The sequence below is a fragment of the Canis lupus genome, chromosome 16 (assembly GCF_048164855.1).
Source record: "Canis lupus baileyi chromosome 16, mCanLup2.hap1, whole genome shotgun sequence".
NCBI classification, from domain to species: Eukaryota; Metazoa; Chordata; class Mammalia; order Carnivora; family Canidae; genus Canis; species Canis lupus.
The window spans coordinates 12572501-12578004 of NC_132853.1; the positions used below are offsets into that span (position 1 = coordinate 12572501).

At 50.3% G+C, this 5504-nt stretch overlaps 1 pseudogene; it reads left to right on the forward strand.

Annotated features, from left to right (window-relative positions):
• The first annotated feature begins 1301 nt into the window (after positions 1 to 1301).
• Positions 1302 to 1808, forward strand: LOC140607424 (activated RNA polymerase II transcriptional coactivator p15 pseudogene; annotated as a pseudogene).
• Positions 1809 to 5504: the final 3696 nt, after the last annotated feature.

Genomic DNA, 5504 nt, shown 5'->3' on the forward strand with positions numbered 1-5504 from the left:
AAAACTTTTAAAACTCCTGCACTTTGGAGACAATGCTAAGAAAATGAAAACACAGGAAGCTTGGAGAAAATATTTGTAAAACATGTACCTAATGCAAAATTTTTATCCAGAATGTATGAAGAGCCCCTCCAGCCCAATATTAAGAAGATAATCAACCCAATTCAGATGGGCAACAGACCCAAACTGATGCTTCCCTAAAGAAAACATACGTAAGGGCAGCAAGCATGTGAGAAGACTCAGCATCATGAGTCAGCAGGGAGATGCCAATCAGAACTGCAGTGAGACACCTTCACATTTATTAGAACTCTTGCCCTGTGACAAAAGAACACACACAGTCCTTTAGTCTGTATAGAACATTCACCAAGAAAAACTATATTATGGACAAGAGAACAAGTCTCAATGTATTCAAAATCATCCAATGTGTGTTCTCTGACCATACTGAAACTATAGTAAACATTGATAGCAGAAATATATCTGGAAAAGATCCAAATATCTGAAAATTAAATAATGGATTCCTACATAACCAATAAATCAAGGAAGAAATCACGAGGGAAATTAGAATGGAAAAATATGTCTAGCTGAATGAAAATAAAAACATAGGCTTATCAAAATTTGCAGGATCTTAGTGGAACCTTGATAAAAATGTTAAAATCTTGTTTCCTACTTCAAAAACCCTATGGACCTGTATCTTTCACCATTCTCTCAGTTGCTGGGGAGGGGGAGAAACTTAAATTTAATATTCATGGCTCCTCCCCCTCCTCATTCCATGTCTGTCACCTGATGGCTCCCACCTGGCATGTGGCTGATCCCATTTACTACTGGTTGGTCACTGGTTTGCCATGTAGCAGCCAGGTGGTCTTTTCTAAAAAGTAAATTGGACTGTGTTACTTTCCCTATCTAATCTCTCCAATGGCTTCTCATCTCACTTCAAATAAGGCAGAAGGCTTGCTCACAGCCTACTCAGTCCCACAGGACGTGGCCGATGACCTCTCTGGCTTCCTCTCTAATTGTCCTCCCCCCACTCACTCTGCTCCATGCCACATTTCCACCCCAGGGCTTTTGCATTTGCCATCGCCTCTTCCAGGAATACTCTTTCCTCAGATATTTGCCTGGCCTGCTTTCTCCTAGCATTCAGATATTTCTCAGACATCTTTTAGGGGAAGAATACCCTAAAATAGCAACATGTATTGACTAGTCAGTCATCTGTTGCTGAGTAATTAATTACCCCCCAAAACTCAGGATTTAAAACTACAATAGAGTTGCGAGCAAGCGAGCAGAAGGCAGTTCAGCAGCAAGAGTGGAGCAATGCCTAAATCAAAGGACCTTGTTTCTTCAAGCTCTTCTGGCAGCGATTCTGACGGTGAGGTTGACAAAAAAGTTAAAGAGGAAAAAGCAAGTTACTCTAGAAAAACCTGTGAAGAAGCAAAAGACTGGCGAAACTTCAAGAGCCCTGTCATCCTCTAAGCAGAGCAGCAGCAGCAGAGATGTAACATGTTTCAGATTGGGAAAATGAGTTATATCAGTGTTCAGGACTTTAAAGAGAAAGTCTTAATTGATATTAGAGAATATTGGATGGATCCAGAAGGCGAAATTAAACCTGGAAGGAAAGGTATTTCTTTAAATCCTGAGTAATAACCCAGCTGAAGGGACAGATTTCTGACATAGATGATGCAGTAAGAAAGCTGTAAAATCAGAGCCACATAAAACCTGTACTGTTCTAGTTGTTTAAATCTGTCTTTTTACATTGGCTTTTGTTTTCTAAACATTGTTTTCCAAGCTATTGTATATTTGGATTGCGGAACAATTTGTAAGATGAATACTTTTTTCATGTGCATTATTAAAAGTGTTCTGAGTGAAAAAATAAAAATAAAACTACAAGAAACATTCATTGTCCCCTCACAGTTTCTGTGGTTGGGAATACTTTTTTTAAGATTTATTTATTTATTTATGATAGAGAGAGAGAGAGAGAGAGAGGCGGAGACACAGGAGGAGGGAGAAGCAGGCTCCATGCTGGGAGCCCGACGTGGGACTCGATCCCGGGACTCCAGGATCGTGCCCTGGGCCAAAGGCAGGTGCCAAACCGCTGAGCCATCCAAGGATCCCCATGTGGTTGGGAATCCTTGAGCAGCTTGACAGAGTGGTTCAGGCTCAAGGTATCTCATGATGTGACAATCAAGATGGTAGCCAGGACTGCGGTCATCTGCAGGCTCGGCTGGGGCTGGAGGGCCTCTGGAGTTTCCAAGTGGGTGCTGGTTGGTAGGAGGCTCCTGGCATGGGGTTAATCTCCACGCTGGCATCTCCCACCACAAGTGAATGCTCTCAGAGCATGGCAGTCAGATGGCTCCCCAAAGCAGAGCAGATGGCCTGGGATAGACCAACAGTGCCAGAGGGAAGCTGTCCTTTCAGAACCTCACCCCGGATTTCACACACTGTCACTTCTGCCACCTTCCACTCAGCAGAAAAGTGGCCAAGTCCAGTCCATATTCAAGGGGCAAGGCAGCAGGTCCCGCTTTGAAGGGATGCATGTCAAAGAAATCACGTTAAAACTGCAACACATCGCCATCACTCCCTACCTCCCACTCTAATCTCTCAGAGGTACTTGTTTGTTTGCTGTAGCTTTGAGTCAGGGGTCTGAGTTTCCCCCTGCGGTACCCCTAGCACTCAGAGCAGCACCTAGAGCATGGCAGGGCTCAGCAAATGTCTGTTGAGGGAAGTAAATGCTCAGTCTTGTCCATGGTAGGATCCACTGGGGGACTTTGTGATGCCAGGAAGATGGCTTTTGGGAAAAGTGGGACTTGGCCAATCAGAGAGGATGGGAACAGGGATAGGAGGATCTCATGGTGGAGGCAGGCAGTAGAACCATGTGGACAAGATCAGGATGAGAGAGCAAGCCAGCACTGTTGGTGTCTGCAGCAGGACCCTGGGCATCCTTGGGCCTCCCCAGATCAAAGGACAGAGAGCCTGACTCCAACCAGTCCACATCTGCCAGCCCGTTTCCCCCATCCAAATTTGGAGGCAGGCCTTCACAGCAGGTAAGCACCGGGGGCTACCCCACCATCTGCTCACTGGACTGGCCATGGGCAAGGTTTCTGCAAAGTTTCTGCACATTCCTCCCTCCCCATCAGTTTCCTCCTCCCATACTGGTCTCCTCTTGGCTGAATGTGTCCATAAGGGACTCTCAAGCCCAGGGATTTACCTCCAGAGAGGATGTAGAAATGGGTTCTTGTCCTAGTTTCTGATCCAGCCAAAATCCCAGGGAAGAACCTGGAGTGGTCTGCTAGGGTTTTGTAATGACCCCTCGGCCAGTCTTCCAATCCACTGAGCCAAAGAGGGCTGCACCTGTGACTCTCAGCCCCTCCTGAAGCATGGGGGAGGGGGAGGAGCTGTGGCCCCCACAGGAGTACCTCCTCAAGGGAGGCCTGGGGCAGACTGGGCCTCCCTCTCCACCCAGGCCCCTGAGTCCTCTCCACATAATTTGACTGAAGAGGATTCAGAGGGGTCCAAGTCCAGGCAGGTTCACCTGTAGTAGCAGGTCAAGCAAGGCCCAGGCCTTCTGTGGCTGCATCACCCCCCGCCCCTTTGATGAAAGAAGCTCACAGAATAAAATGGACAACAGAGCCCAGGAGGGGCTCACCCACGGGAGGGGGCTGAGGTCTGGTGGTCAGTCACAGCCTCCGCTCCATCCCTGAACATTTGGAATCTGTGCCAGAGGCTCAAGACAAAAGCATGAGCATTGGCAGCCTGGGAGACATGGTGGTATGCTGGCAAACTCATTCAAAGGGGAAAAATAAGTGCTGATTTGCAGAGTTTGATGATTTCCCTGGTGTAACTGCTTCCACTGTACCCAACTTCAAACTCCCAGCTGTGCAAAACCTAGCTCACAGATTTCTGAATATTTAGAAACTGCCTCTCATGCACCCAACTGGCGGAGGGGGGTAGATGGGGGGAGCCAGACTTTCTGGCTGCAGCCCCCTGCTGAATTCTTTCCTCCCTGAAGGGTCCTTGAGCTGTCTGGGCCATACCAGAGCTGGCTACCCTGCTGGCTGCTCTCATGCACCACAAGCCTCCAAGCTCTGACCACCACAGGTCACAGGCCACAGGCCACACAAGTTTGGAGACCTGCCAAAGACCCTGTGGAGGTGGGGCTGACTCTGGCCTCCCAAGAGCCCCCAGTATATCCTTCTGTGAGGACCCAGGGATGCAAGTGTGCCTAGGCCTAGTGTTCCCTCCACTGTGGGCCTCAGTCCCGGAACAGAGAGAGATGTGGACCTGCAGCTGGCTGCGGATAAACTAACCCCCCAGCAATGATTCCTTCTCATTGAGAGAGAAGGGGTGAAGAAAGGGAACATGCCAAGAGCTGGGCCCCTACCTCTCAGAGCCAGGGACATCTTTTGGTGTCTGTGTTTGGCTCTAGGGAGTGGGGGTGGGGCGTGGGGTCTGTGTAGTGTTGAGAAGTGCAGGGAGACCCTGAGGGGAGGGGCATGGCTTCTCCCCTCTCCGTTGCTCAGAATGTCACTTAGGTGTGGGGATAGGCCTGCTTTATCCCTACTGGGGGCTTTTGCAGTTGGGTTTGCAGAATCCTCAGTTGCTATTGGAAACAATGATGTCACTGGCAGGGGGTGGAGCTTCAGCCATCCTTTGAGTTAGGGAAGCGAAGCACTCTCCAGGGGTGTAGGGACAAAGAATTAGGATCCTGAAGGTGAGAGGGGCAAGGAGGCTCTGGAAAGGGGCAGGAGGAGTGGGGGCTGCAAGTAAATTAGGAAAGGGGAGGGGGAAGAGTGGAAGCAGAAGATATGGGGTGTTGGTCTTGGCACACACCTCACCAGAGCAAGTGCTTTCTGATATATAACCTTGGTTCCTTCTGCTACAAACAGAACTCCCTTTGGCCTTGGCTTCTCCATAACTGATTCGGGTCCAGACCCTGGGACGCTCCTAGAAGATCCAGCTCAACATGGAGGCAGCCACTGTCACCCTTTTTATTCTTCTCAGCCCTCTTGGGGGGGATCCAAGTCACATGGCCCGGCAGATGGGGTCTCTCCCCCGTTTTTGAGCCTTTCGGAGAAGGGAACCCCCCTTTTCCTCCCCGAGGCATGGCTTAGAGCCTTTCCACACCCCTAGGTCTCCAGCCAGCAGAGTCAGGCCCCGAAATATCGTTCACTAGGGGTGAGGACTCGTGCCCGTGCACACGCGCGCACACACACACTGCTAGGACACATTCGGTCATATTAAAGACACACAAGGCTGCCGCAGTGATGAACTCCCAGACCTCTCTCAACCCACCTCCCTGCGGGTCACTATGCCAGCAACCCCTCCAAACACACCCGCGCGCACACGCACACTCGCGCACGGGCTCCCCCCATCGCGGACTCTGATACATGGTCGCACCAACGCAGGCGCACACTCCAGCGCGGGAGGCGCCCCTCCGTGTTGGGAAGCGGGGGCGGCGGGAGGGGCAGGAGACGCCAGCCCCACTCGCGGCTCCGCAGCTGCCGCGGTCGCCGCAG